This window comes from Hemitrygon akajei, chromosome 8 (genome assembly GCF_048418815.1).
Source record: "Hemitrygon akajei chromosome 8, sHemAka1.3, whole genome shotgun sequence".
In the NCBI taxonomy this organism is placed as follows: Eukaryota; Metazoa; Chordata; class Chondrichthyes; order Myliobatiformes; family Dasyatidae; genus Hemitrygon; species Hemitrygon akajei.
This window is the reverse complement of record NC_133131.1, coordinates 101,481,270-101,497,013: the sequence shown is the minus strand read 5'-3', so window position 1 is coordinate 101,497,013 and position 15,744 is coordinate 101,481,270.

The following is a 15,744-nucleotide window of genomic DNA, read 5'->3' as shown; positions in this document are numbered from 1 at the left end:
TGGAAGCAATTCAGAAGACACAGGATATATACATCCCAAAGAGGAAGAAGTATTCTAAAGGCAAAATGACACAACTATGGCTGACAAGAGAAGTCAAGGCCAACATAAAACCAAAGAGAGGGCATATAATAGAGCAAAAATGAGTGGGAAGTTAGAGGTTGACAAGCTTCTAAAAACAAACAGAAGGCAACTAAAAAATAATTAAAAAGGTAAAGAAGGAATATGAAAATAAGCTAGCCAGTGATATTAAAGAGGATACCAAAAGATTTTTCAGATACATAAAGTGTAAAAGAGAGGTGAACATGGATATCAGACTGCTGGAAAACAAAGCTGGAGAGGTAGTAATGGGGACAACAAAATGACGGACGAACTGAATAAGTATTTTGCATCAGTCTTCACTGTGGAAGACACTAACAGTATGGTGGAAGTTCCAGGCGTCAGGAGGCTTGAAGTGTGTGAAATTACCACAACTAGAGTGAAGGTTCTTGGGAAACAGAAAGGTCTGAAAGTAGTTAAGTCATCTGGACCTGATGATGTACATCCCAGAGTTCTGAAAGAGGTGGCTGAAAAGATCATGAGGCATTAGTAATGATTTTTCAAGAATCAATTGATTCTGGCATAGTTCTGGAGGAATTGAAAATTACAAATGTCACTCCACTCTTCAAGACAGGAGAAAGGCAGAAGAAAGTAAACTATAGGCCAGTTAGTCTGGTTGGGAAGATGTTGGAGTCAATTATTAAGGATGAGCTCTCTGGGTACTTTGAGGCACATGATAAAATACGCTGTAGTCAGCATGGTTTCCTCAAGGGAAAATCTTGCCTGACAAATCTATAGGAAATCTTTGAAAAAATAACAAACAGGATAGACAAAGGAGAATTGGTTGATGTTGTGTACTTGGATTTTCTGAAGGCCTTTGACAAGGTGCCACACATAAGGGAAAGATTCAAGCATGGATAAAGCAGTGGTTAATTGATAGGAGGCAAAGACTGGGAATAAAGGGAGCCTTTTCTGGCTGGCTGCCCTTGACTAGTGTTTTCCACAGGGGTCTGTGTTGGGATTGATTCTTTTTACTTTATATGTCAATGAATTGGATAAAAGAATTGATGGCTTTGTTGCAAAGTTTGCAGATGACATGAAGATAATTGGGGGGGGCAGCTAGTTTTGAGGGAGTAGAGAGGCTACAGAAGGACATAGATTAGGAGAATGGGCAAAGAAATGGCAGATGGAATGCAGTGTTGGGAAGTGTATGGTTATGCACTTTGGCAGAAAAAATGAAAAGGTTGATTATATTTTAAATGGAGAGAAAATACAAAAAAGCTGAAATGCAAAGGGAATTGGGAATCCTTGCACAGGACTCCCTAAATGTTAAGTTGTGGTGCAGAAGGCAAATGCAGTGTTAGCATTCATTTCGAGAGGACTAAAATATAAAAGCAAGGATGTAATGTTGAGGCTTTATATCACTGGTGAGGCCTCACTTGGAGTATTGTGAGCACGTTTGGGCCCCTTATCTTAGAAAGGATGAGCTGAAACTGGAGAGGCCTCAAAGAAGGTTCATGAAAATGATTCCAGGATTGAACGGCTTGTCAAATGAAGAGTGTTTGATGGCTCTGGGCCTGTATTCACTAGAACTCAGATGAAAGAGAGGTGACCTCTTTGAAGTCTATCAAGTAGTGAAAGGCCTTGATAGAGTGGATGTTTCCTATGGTGGGAGAATTTAGGACCAGAGGAGTGTCCTTTAAGAACAGAGATGAGGAGGAGTTTCTTTAGCCAGAGAGTGCTGAATTTGTGAGTTTCTTTGCCACAGACAGCAATGGAGGCCGTCTATGTAGATTTAAGGCAGAGATTGATAGATTCTTGATTGCTCAGGGCATGAAGGGATATGGGGAGAAGGCAGGAGACTGGGGCTAAGAGTAAAATTGGATCAGCCATGATGAAATGGCGGAATAGTTCGATGGACCAAATGGCCTAATTCTGTTCCTATATCTTTTGGCCTTATGGTCTACTTATAGGAATCATAATTAGGTTCTATGATGAACCAGAGGAAAATATCTGGGCAAGATGCGAACCCATACCAATCGTCCTTAGGTACTATGTTAGAAGCTCTGTTCACTGGGTTCCAAACTAGCCATCTATGCATTCTCTGAAGAATAACCTCAGAAATGATTAAAAATAGAGATAATTCTCTGTGCTTTAGCTAAATTATATGAACACTTTTGACACAACAGATTACATCTGAGCATTATTTCAAATCTTTTGCACACTTTTAAAAAATTTATTTGTTTATGGGATGTGGGTATCACCAGCTAAGCCAGCATTTATTGCCCATCCCTTGTTGCCCTTGAGAAGGTGGTGATGAGCTGTCTTCTTGAACTGCTGCAGTCCCTAAGGTGTAGATATGCCCACAGTGCTGTTAGGGAGGGGATTCCATGATCTTGACCCAACGACAATGAAGGAACGGTAATATGTTCCCAAGTCAGGATAGTGAGTGACTTGGAGAGGGATTTCCAAGTGGTGGTACTCCCAGGTATCTGCTGTTCTCGTTCTTCGAGATGATAGTGGTCGTTGGTCTGGAAGGTGCTGCCTTAGGAACTTTGGTGTGTTGTTGCAGTGCATCTTGTAGATAGTACACACTGCTGCAACTGTTCATCGATGGTGGAGGGATTGGATGCTTGTGGAAGGGGTACCAATCATGGGCTACCTTGTACTGGATGGTGTCGAGCTTCTTGAGTGTTGATGGAGCTGCACTCATCCAGGTGAGTGGCGAGTATTCCATTACACTCCTGACCTGAGATTTGTAGATGGTGGACTGGCTTTGGGGAGTCAGGAGGTGAGTTACATGGTGCAGGATTCCTAGCTTTTGACTTGCTCTGGTAGTCGCAGTGTTTATATGGCTAGACCCGTTCAGTTTCCTGTCAATGGTAACCGCAGGATGTTGACAGTAGGGGATTCAGTGATGGTGATGCCACTAAATGTCAAGGGACGATGGTTGGAGCCTGTCTTGTTGGAGATGTTCATTGCCTGACACTTGCACAGCTCGAATGTTACTTGCCACTTGGCAGCCCCAGCCTGGATATTGTCCAGGTCCTGCTGCATTTGGGTACGAACTGCTTCACTATCTGAGGAGTCATGAATGGTGCAGAACATTGTGCAGTCTTCTGCAAACATCCTCATTTCTGACCTTATGACAGAAGGAAGGTCATTGATGAAGCAGCCAAAGATTGTTGGTCCTAGGCCACTTCCCTGAGGAACTCCTGCAGTGATGTCCCAAGGATAAGATGATTGACTTCCAACCACCACAACCATCTTCCTTTGTGTCAGGAATGATTCCAACCAGCGGAGGGTTTTCCCCCTTATTCCCATTGACCCCATTTTAGCTAGGGCATCTTGATGCATGTCAAATGCTGCCTTGATGCCGAGGGCTTCACTCTCACCTCACCTCTAGTATTTAGCTCTTTGGTCCATGTTTGGACCAAGGAGGTGATGTCAGGAGCTGAATGGCCTTGACAGAACCTAAACCGGGCATCCATAAGCATGCTATTGCCAAGTAGGTGCTGCATAATCGCACTGTTGATGACCCCTTCCATTACTTTGTGATGATTGATGGGGTAATAACTGGCTGGGTTGGACTTGTCCTGTTTCTTGTGTACAGGACCTACCTGGGCAATTTTCCACGTTGCTGGGTCGATGCCGGTGTTGTAGCTGTACTGGAACAACTTGGCTAGTGTCATGGCAAGATCTGGAGCACAAGTCTTCAGGACTATTGCTGGGATTTTGTTTGGGCCCGTAGACTTCGCCGTATCTGGTGCTTTCAGCCGATTCCCGATATCACGTGGAGAGAATTGGATTGGCTGAATACTGACATCGGGGATGCTGGGGACTTCTGGAGGAGGTCGAGCTGGATCATCTACTTGGCACTTCTGACTCAAGGTTGTATCAAATGCCTCAGCCTTATCTCTACCATTGAGGATGGGGCATTTGTGGAGCCTCCTCCTCCAGTGAGTTGTTTGATTGTCCACCACCATTCACAGCTGGATGTGGCAGGACTACAGAGCTTAGATCTGATCCATTGGTTGTGGGGCCACTTAGCTCTGTGTATTACTTGCTGCTTATGGAGTTTGGCTTGCAAGTAGTCTTGTATTGTGCCTTCACCAGGATGACCCCTCATATTGAGGTATGCCTGGTGTTATTCTCGCCACGCCCTCCTGCACTCTTCATTGAACCAGGGTTGATCCCATTTAGCACGGTGGTAGTGCCACATAATGGAGTTTTAAGAGCTTCATACAAGACAATCATTCCCAATAATACCATGTCATTCATCCAGATTTAATACTTTATTTTTAATGTGAATGACAAACTGGCTTTTCTGTGGCAACATCTTAAGCTCATGTTTTGGAATACACTTCCAGTTTGAGTTGGCTTTTGCGTCTATGACCAGCAAGTAAAGGAATAACACATCCTGCACGCCCAGCCGTGGGCAGGGTGCGCAGGGATCAGCTGACAACATCTGAGTCACACGCCTGACACTGATTATGTCACTGAAATTTCATCCCGGTAAAAATGTAAAATTTATAACATTTATTATATCAGGTGGTCACTTCCGAGATGTGATTCATTTTTGCGGCTCATTGAGGTAAACTTTTAGCTTGTTGGAATAGGTATCTGGTGGAAAAATGGCTGCACAAATTCATTTTCTAGCCAACGGCAACCAGCTTTAGTACTCCTTCTCATTTGTCCATGAAGCTATTCACGATCAAAGTGAAAAAATATCTTCAACTTCTAATCAACTTTAATTGCCCTTGCTGGTTTATATGTAATTTATAGGTTATATGTAATTTATTGTGGTTATCTAGCTGTCAACCAGTGGATGTCCCTCTGAATCAGTGACTTTTGGGTTCAAGGGGCATAGGCACAAAAACATAGGGTGAGTCTGATGCAGTACCAAGGGAATGCTACACCATCAGAGATCTGATTTATAGATGAAACACTAACTGAGGCTCTCTTTGTTTTTCCAAAGGTTAAAAACAAATGTTCTATGGCACTTTTTTGAGAGAAAGTGGAAGAGTTACTCATTATGTCCTGACCCATATTAATCCCTAAATTATCATTAACTAGAAATTATCTGGTCAGTATTTCATCACCTTTATTTTTAGGTTCATGTGTGCAGTTTGCTTCTCTGCAACTTCTGTCACATTAAACAGAACACTTCAAATGTGACTAGTAAATGTGAGACTTCCTTTTCTTTCTGATTCATCTCATCATACGTATTTTAAATGTCATTAATGTGATTAATTTTTGAATCTAGCATCTGACAATATTGCGGGAACTGTGGCATCTTGGATTCAGTTCAGGGTTGCTATGAGTTTGAAAATCCGAGTGGCTCTGGGAATGCTGCAATTCCTTTCACTAATTTCAGCGGGTTGGTGGGGGGTGCTGCAGATGCCAGAAAGAATGACTGTCAGCCACAGTTTTAGTTCACTCTTACTCTGTTAGAAAGTGTTTGTGTAAGGGTAGAGGCAAGGAGAAGCTTAGAGAGTGAACTGCTGCTACATATCAAAGCTGTAGCCATGGTCACTATGTGGGCCTTAGCTACGCCTGTCAAATCAAGTTTATTGTCATTTAATTATATATAAAAATGTGTATAGAAACAAGACAGCATTTCTCTGAATCAGGGTGTAAAGCACAGTAGTACACATAACACACAATAAACTGTGAAGGTAAGGATAAAATCCGGAGATGAATCACACACAAATAACAAACTAAAGTGCATTAATATTAAATATTGTACTGGAACAGATTAACCAGTGACGCTTCAAATATGATGTGGCAGGGAGTTTAGAACCATGGTGGCCTGGGGGAAGAAACCGTTTTTCATCTCGATCATTCTTGTTTTTATGCACTGTAATCTCCAGCCTGACGATAGACAGTGAGAGAGGATGCTGGCTGGATGGGTGGGATCCTTAATAATGCTAAGGGCCTTGTGTATGCAGTGCTCCTGACAAATGTCCCCATTGGATGATAGGGAGACCCCTATGATCCTCTCAGCTGTTCTCACAGTCTTTTGGAGGGATTTCTGGTCTGATGTTGTCTACAGGGAACAGTCCTTGCTCCAATCCTTCTCTGGTATGACTCTGTAACTCTTTCTCCACTACATCAATGACTGCATTGATGCTGTTCCTTGCATCCATGACGGAAGAATCTGCAGATGCTGGATATCCAGGCAACACACCCCTCTTGTTTCTTTTCCCGTGTTTTGTTCCTGTAATGTTTGATAAACAATTTCAAGTAATAAGTCTTATGCCTCATTCTTGACTTCTGAAGAACTTCAGATTAAAAATGTCAGTATCCAACAATTTTAACATAGTCAAACAGTTGGAAGGATTAAAGGACTGAGAAGAATCCCAGACTAGTTGGAAACTTTTGGCACACACATTTAAAATGAGGTAAGATCCTCCCCCATGTTTTCTAAATTGCCCAAGAATTTGCCTAGTTCCTGCTTCAATACACATATAATGGAAGTTTAAGAGTGAAGGAAAACTCTATTATGCGTTGCTATTCTGCAAAAAAAAATCAGACCAGCACTAAATTAAAATCATGCTCAAATTAAATTCGTACAAACCAGTGGAGCACCTAAGAAATCTTCTGATTGTAATCTTGTGCTTAAAAAAATTTAGATTAGAACACAAGAAATCGGAGCAGGAGTAGGACATCTGCCCATCGAGCCTGATCATGGCTGATCTGACCACGGACTGATCACCTACCTGTCTTTTCCCCATAGCCCTTAACTCCCCTACTATGCAAATATCTATCCCACTTTGTCTTAAATATGCTTACTGAGGTGGCCTCCACTACTTCATTGGGCAGAGAATTCCAGAGATTCACCGCCCTCTGAGAAAAGCAGTTCCTCCACAACTTCATCCTAAAGCTACTCCCCCGAATCTTGAGGTTATGTCCCCTAGTTCTAGTTTCACCCACCAGTGGAACCAACTTTCCTGCCTCTATCTTATCTATCCCTTTCATAATTTTATATGTTTCTATAAGATCTCCTCTCAATCTTTTAAACTCCAGTGAGTACTGTCCCAGGTGACTCAATCTCTCCTTGTATTCTAACCCCCTCATCTCTGGAATCAGCCTGGTGAACCTCCTCTGCACTGCTTCCAAAGACAGTATGTCCTTCCTCAAGTAAGGAGACCAGAACTGCACGCTGTACTCCAGGTGCGGCCTCACCAGTACCCTGTACAATTGCAGCATAACCTCTCTGCTCCTATTTCCAATCCCTCTAGCAATGAAGGCCAACATTCCATTTGCCTTCTTGATAGCCTGCTGCACCTGCAAACCAGCCCTTTATGATTCATGCACAAGCACCCCCAAGTCCCGCTGCACGGCGGTATGTTGCAATCTTTTACCATCTAAATAATAATCTGCTCTTGCATTTTTCCTTCCAAAGTGGTTGATCTCGCATTTACCAACATTTTACTCCATCTGCCAGACCTTTGCCCACACACTTAACCCATCTATTATCTCTCTGCAGACTCTATTTTCTGCATAATTTGCTTTTCTACTCAATTTAATGTCATCAACAAACTTAGATACACTACATTTGGTCCCCTCTTCCAGATTGTTAATGTATATTCTGAACAGTTGTAGGCCCACCACCGACCTCTGTGGCACACCACTCACTACAGATTGCCAACCAGAGAAACACCATGTATCCCAACTCTCTGCTTTCTCTTGGTTAACCAATCCTCTAACCATGCTAATACTTCACCACAACTCTATTCATCCTTACCTTATCGAACGCCTTCAAGATTGCTTGAACAATGCTGTTCAAGGTTGCAATTCAGAGAGGAAAACATTGTCATTTGCAAACCAATAAAATTCTGATTGTCATCCAGAGAAATTCCAATTATAATCCTATGAAATGCCAACTGCAATCCTACAGTACTCCAATTCTAATCCTAAAGTAGTATTTTGATTATAATCCTCAAAAGATAATTCTGATCGCAATACTATGACATTTCATTTGCAAACAAATAGCATTTTGACACAATCCAGCAGTATTTCGATCACTGTCCAAGTGATAAAAAGTATGCACAAATTAACTGAAATAAGCCAATGGCCATGGAACTTGCTACTGAAAAAGTGGGACCTGAATCTCCAGTTATGCATGAACAGATTTGTGTTCTTACCTGAAAAAGATATTTCCATTTGATGAGGTTAATGTAAAAATACTGATAAAATTTACCATCAATGTTGAGTCTATTACGAAGGCACGTGATAAGATCCAGACAAAATGCGAAGGAGTTGAGCAATTTTTTCGCAGTTAAAGACATGAACATGTGGTCAGTTTGAACAATTGAAAACGCTTGCTGAACAATTGGGAAGGAGAGGGAAACATGTAGTAAACTACAAAAATAGTAAGTTTTGTATTAACGTAACAAGTGAAAAAACATGTTAAGTGTATCTGCCAAGTTCTTTACTCGCTGCTGCCATCAGGTAGGAGGTACAAGTGCCTTAAGACTCGCAACACCAGGTTCAAGAATAGTTACTTTCCCTCAACTATCAGGCTCCTGAACAAAAGGGGATAACTACACTCATTTAAGGACTCTTTTATCTTCATGCTCTTTATTTATTGCTATTCATTTATTATCACATTTGTACAGTTTGTTTACTGTTTACAGGTCCTGATGTTTAGAGTTTACAGATCCTGTTTACAGTTACCATTCTATAGATTTGCTAAGTATTCCCGCAGAAAAAGAATCTCAAGGTTGATATAGTGATATGTATGTTCTCTGATAATAAATTTTACTTTGAACTTTGAACCAAGTCGAAGTGCATTTTACATAGCTTCAAAGCAAACTGAAATAGTATCAGAAAACTCGGCAGGGATCTCAAGTGGGTGGTCCTGCCAGTGACACTTCTCCTTGGGAAACACCCCCTACGTTGGGCTGTCCTCTGAGACCATTCAAACTCTGAGGAATTATGGCATGATATGACATGGACTCTACAGTGACCTCTAGTGACTCATCTGAGGATGACTGTGATGAAACAATAGAATTGGCAATTATGTCATGGCTACTCCAAAAAAGACCAAGGAAGTGAAGACATCAGGACTGGACATGGAACCTATGAAAGGAGAGAAATGGTGCTACATTAATGTCCTGAACTGGAAAAGATTGATAAATGGTGTTCCAAAGAAATTCCACGTCCTAAACATAGAATGGGAGTGAAGTTGGTGTTCCGTATAGCGAGCCAGAGCAAGTCACTAAACGAGTGGAACGGAATAGGAGAATCTGAATGAGATCAGTACAGGTGGGTCAGTTACCTGTCGATCAACAGCCACTGACCATGGGTCAACAGGCGCAGTTGTTGCAGGTGAGTCAGCAGGAGAAGTGGGACCAGGATTCACCATGTACACTGCAACAATCTCAGTCTGAGATACACTTCCAATGCCAATTCCTTAAAACAAAATGTCACGTTTGTGGGAAGAAAGTTCAGTGGGCTAGAAGTTGTTTGTGTAGGAAACAAGGTGGACAACAGAAGTAAGCTCAACAAGTTCAATCCCTGCCTCACAAATTGCAACATGCAGTGCTGGGTGTAATGGACACACTGTTGAATTCAAAACACAATTAACCCCTTCCATGCAGCCCTAGTTTTTCTTGATAGAGCAAAAACCACTCGGCTGATTGGAAATGAGGTCGATCCAGTAAGATGGCGACATGCTCGATCACAGAGGCGTCTCTGGATCCAAACAAAGGTGGAAGTGTTTGTTTATTGCATTGTTTGCGTGATTGCTGGACACTGCTGGATATTGAGAACATCAAGTGCTGCAGGTCTGTCCCGCTGGCGAGGTGTTCAATGGCGGTGGAGTTGACCATGTTCTGCCAGTAGCTACATCAGAGAGGAGTCCAACAAACGGTGCAAATAATTGTTTTGGGCATTTGATTGCAAGACCCTGTTGGACTTGGTAATGTTGAATACAGCAAATCCTGTTCACTGGCTCAATGGTGAGACCGATGTCGTGGGGGTGGGGTTGGAGCTGCACAGATCAAGTCCCCGTGCTGCAGGATGGCCCACTGCAGTCGCCCAGGAAAGGAGACGCTGGAGCAGGTGTTGGAGAGAGATGGTGGCCGTGCTGGGTTGGGGGCTGGCTCTGCCGCTGGTGCTGCTCTCTAGTGGTCGCTCCGTGGAAGACAAGTTGGATTGTGTTAGTCTGCAGCTAAACCGTGCACGACCAAGACTGCTGCACTTGGGCTACGTACGTTTTTTTTGTGACTATGTTTTTCCGCTATCGCATCTACTTGCGCCGTGTGTGATTGTTGGTACTGTGTTTTGCATCCTGGCCCTGGAGGAACACTGTTTCGTTCGGCTGTATCCATGTGTATTGTTGAATGGCAATTAAACTTGATCTCCTCCAGCCCCCATTTCACCTATTTTTGTCCTACACTCCCTTCCTGGTTTCACCCCCTACCACCCACACACTTCATGCACCAGGTTCCCTCCCCTATCTGGTTCCATCTGCCTTTCCTCTCTCCCCTCGTGGGTCCCATTATCACCTTACTTATTTATCAGATTCCAGCTCAGTGTTCCAGCATATCACCCTCTAACAGCTGTCTCCATCTTCACGCTCCCCCCTCCCCTCTTCTCCATCTGCCCTTTTTTTTGGTCGCTTCCACCTATTATCCACCTGCTTGTCTTCGAACTGCAACCCCCTCCCTCACCTTTTCTGTGTCCTGGGTCAAGCAATCACTTTCTGGTCCCTGCCTCACCCCTCTCTCTCACTTCATTGTGCTGCCTGTTATCCTGCTCCACTCCATCACGAAGCAGCATCTCGACCAAAAATGTCGACAATTCCTTTCTCCCCTGTAAGCACTGCTTGCCCTGCTGAGTCCCTCCAGCATTGATTGATTCCAGCGTACTTTGTCTCTTGTGTCTCCTGCCGAAATTTGAATTTGCCAAAAAAAACACAGTAAGCTGTGGACAGAATAGGTTAGGCGCCTTTGAGAGAAAGATATAACCTGGCTGTGATTCTTGCACAAGGAGAACGGCCACTGACTAGGATGAAGTGCAGCTGGTTTCATTGCCTGATAGAAATTAATTCCTTCTGCTAACAAGCAAATACAAGGAAAATAATTAGACACTGTAAAGTATAGCTATACACATTGTTTTAGTACTGCCTTTGGACATCAGTGGAGTGAACCACTCTGTGAATTAAATTTAGGATTAGCAGTTACAATATGTATTTTTTGCTTATATGAAATAGTCCCTGTGGAGTTGGATGGCTTAGGGCAATAACTTATCAAATTATTTTTGCCTTGAATTTTAAAAGAAAGGGAAATGAAAATCATCACCTTAACCAATATTACAACAAGCTATTAGATGTTTATTTCCTTTTAATTTAAGGTATGTCAAACATATGGCTCTTAACATTGAGTTATTTTCATGATATCCATTTCTCTATCCCCGTCTGCCTGTAGGTGGCTTCACTGCACAAGGAATCAGCCCCAGTACTGGGGAACATTGCATCAGGACTGATCATTGATCACTTTGCTGCCTCTCAGATGTACTCATCAGTTTGAGACTTTTCAGAATGTTTGAAGTCCAGTGACAAGATAGGCAGGTGACGGGAGACCTTTTCTTTCTTTTTGATCTCCTCACTTTCTCCAGCAAGGCTATTAATCATCATAATCAGAAAAGCAATAGCTACAATAACTAGCAATTAACTTCACATCTATGCTCTGTTTGATAGGCTACTTTTCAGATAATTGTCTTATCCAATTATCTGGACTGGACACACAGCTCTAAGTGAAGCCGGTGCTAATTGGCAATTGTGTAATTAAGGCTCTTGCTCATACTTTGGCAAACTTAATAGCCTCAGAAGAAACAACTTAATTAAAAGGGAAAGGTCTCAAGGTAAAATCATGTTCAGGGTTTTAAATCTTAATTAGACTATATTTTAGCTGCTGCTTTAACGGCATGGCTATGTCAGTTAGTGCAAGAATTGCTTCTGGTAACCTTTTATGTACCAGGACCTTCGAAAAGACTTGGATAGGTGTTTGGATGAGTGTTTGTGATGCAAGCAGCGCTGTTTCTGGCAACTCGCGTGAGTGTGTCATTGAACACCGATTACAATGTGACTCCTGGGCCACATTGAGATGCTGTATTCAAAGTAAGGTGGTGAGAAATGTGCAGAGGAGAGAACTGGTGGAAAGTGGCAGCCCTGTTCTGTAGGGAGAAACATAGCTCAATGGGTTGGCCTCTTTACTGAAAAACAATGCAAGGCATAGAGAGCGTCACCAAAAGGAGATAAACCATGGGTGTGGAGCATTAGATAAATTGGGGGAGGTTAGAGTTTGAGTAAAAACTGAAAGTTGTATTTTTAGCACTGATCAGATGAAAACTAATCGATTTGATCAGTTATCACTATATTTTCAAATTCTTCAACTCAGTAAAAGTAGTCGGGCTTGTGTGTGTTTGACCCGGCTCTCCCTCACCACTGACACCATTCTCATGAGTGAACTTGTTTCTGGGTCTAGAAGTCCTCTGATTCTGGCTACCATAGTTGTGTTACCAGTTGGCAGTGTATTCTATTTAATCTCCTCTGCTTCACAAAACACCTGCAGGAGGCTGTCAGTAAAGCAGTGCACCTTTTTACAGAGAACTAATTTGGGTTAACGATCCCATTAGCTTATAATAATTGCATACTGTTGGCTTTCAGGCCCTATATAATTTGTGGGGCACTGCCTGTAGTCTGTGATTTTTGTTTTGTGCTTCTTACACATAAGATGTCATAGTATGGGTTAAAAGTGCTGCAGCTAAGTGTGGACTTGTAAGTACAATTCAATGTATTTAGTTCATTTTAGTAAACACTGATATTTGTGTGTTATACAATAGTGGTAAAATAGCAAACTCCATTGTTTACAGAGGGATGGTCACTTTATAGAAAATATACTATTAGAAATACAAATCAGGATTTTGGCTTAATGACTTCTCCAATGCAACCATAATGACAGACATATTGCATTTAAATTCATGTTTTGATTAAAATGTTAGCATCAGCTTTACTATGAGTTTATTTTTCTGCAGTTTTGAATCCATCTGCCATTTATCTAATGTGGTTTTATGTTTTAACCATGTTCATTTTGGATGACTGTTTTCATTTATATGAAATAATTCTGTCAAATTCAGTAACTTTTTATTTGAGTAGATTTCTTGTTCAATAATGGACTTGAATGCATCAAGTAGGAAAATTTCTGGTTCAGTTTACAATAGTTACAGACTTCCTTTAATGATAATGAAAATGTTCTGTAATTGGCTTCTTTCTCACACTGCGAGGAGGACAAAATCAACTTGACTATTAAGAATTGGAGAAATATCTATTTATTGCTGCACACATGCCTGAACTGTACGTAAGTCTGTGGTGAATGGTTGTAGGAAAGGGCCAGCCATCCATATTACTGAAATCCAGCACTTTTATTCAGTATTCTAAATGTGTGTGTATTACAAAAAGAGCCACCAAGTCCCAATTGGCACAATTGTAACAAATTGGTGATTTAATCTCTAATGAATAATTCAACAAGCCTCACAAATGGATGTAAAAATGAGAGATACATGCCTATAAGGATAAATGCCAATCATCCAGCTCCCATATGGGGTGCTTTTCCTAATATCTAGCTGACGACTGACTGAAATTGTCCAATGTTTCACAATCTCCTGATGTTTAGACTGTGAGCCGAGCTGAATTCTTGCCAGTTTGCCATATGTTGAAAGTATAACATGTAACATGATGCAGGCCAGTAGAATTTTTGATTAAAATTAGAATGAGGAATTGGTAGCAATGAATAATCCCAAATTGGGAAAATATAATGGTAAAGAAACCACTCGGGTTTTCCTTTCCTCCAAAGCAGTGTGTGTGATGGCACAAAGTCAAATAAGTAACTCTGAGTCTATACCTAACTGAATTCTGATTTCTGTGAAATAGTAAGAGCTACTATGCGTGTGGGTTTGAATCGAAACCTCAGGCACTGTTTGAAAGTGAGAAAATAGTAAAATAATTTTTATCTCTGTTCACCATGCATTGAATCCATTGGCCTCCTGATGTCACCGTAGGAGGCTGATTCAGATGCATTAATGATGCTTTCACTCAGGTAATTAGCCGTAGCTGCCTAAATATGGGGACCAGTAAAGATGAACCACAAGCTTAGGGACAATAACTTGTTTATCTGTATCAAGAGTACAGGTTATTGACAAACATCCAGAGGCATAATGGATCTTGGGCCTTAACACTTAGAGTTTAATCTTCTAGTCGTTTACATTCAGTTCCCTGAGTCTGGTGTTTACTTCCCAGGATCTGGGTGTGTGTTGGCCTCCTTGCTTGCTTTACCTGCTCTTTCGGGCTGAGTTACACATTTGTAGCAACGGAGAAGGCTGAAGTCTGGCAGATCGGAGTGGGAAGAAGAGTTGAAATAACCTCTCACTTCCACCACTGACTTGTTTGTCCTTGGCCTTCTCCATTGTTACAGTGAGGCCAAATGCAAACTGGAAGAAGGAAGTCTCATATTTCACTTGGGTTGTTTATAATCCAATGGTACAAATATTGAATATTTCAATTGCAGATAATCCACACCTGCAGCGTCCTATTCCCACACACTCGCTGTTCTACCTAGGCTTTGTCTCTTTTCCAACCCCCCACCTGATTCCACCTTTCACCTACTAGCCTCTGGCCCACCCTTCCCTCCTACTTCTGTCTGATGACAATCTTGAGTCTTTCTTCTCAGAGCTGAGGCAGGGTCACAATCTGAAACATTGACTAACTCTTTACCTCCACAGATTTTATTGACCTGCTAAGTTTTGTTTCTTGTCCTTGGTTTGTTCCATCTCTCTTTCAAAGAGCCGCTGGTTTATTGGTTAATTTCCCAATTTCTGTCTCAACTCTAATATTTTTGAGTTAATTCACATAAAAATGTTTTTTATTTTTGTTTTGGATTATTTACCTGTAATGCACTATAGGGTTTTACTGCTAATGTAATGGCTTCTCTGTAATGTTCACTGCTAATGTAACAGTTTCTCTGTAGCAGCAATGTTTGGGTTATGACTAGAGATAACAGAGGCTTTGGAATGTGCGCCATCCAATGAGAGGGGTGTTGTTCTTGTGGGGCTGGGAGCAGGGATTTCACGGTCTTTGGTCGGTGAGAGATGAAGAGAGAAGACGTGAGTAGAGAGAGTTTGCAGACCGCCGGACAGAGCGGACTTGGAGCGAGGGTCAGCGATGCTTGGCGGAGGTTGATGAGGAACAAATGGACAGAGCTGTGAGCTCCAATGTGCACATTACACTGTTTCATTAAAATGGGCCCTTTTTATTTTTTGACTAACCCTAGAGTCAGATTAAGATCTATGAAGTTCAATTGTTTATTTGCAAATAGTGTACTGTCTGATATTTTGCAATTCGGATTTGTAACTGGGCAACACTATGTTTTTTCATTTTTTAGAATCTTTTTATTGGTACAAAATCTTCTACAGCTATAAAATGATACAAAACTTCAACAAATTAATATATATATACAATTAATAAAGCTGAAGAAAATAAAAGCTGATTGTAAAATTATAAAAATGAAAAAAAATAAGAAAAAGAGGGGAAAAAGAACTCCATCTAACAGGAGTTCTAACATCTAACTCCATTTTCTTTTCTGCCTTTTCTGCGTAGAGAGAGAGATAACACATTGAGGTTGCTTAGATAATGGTGAATAT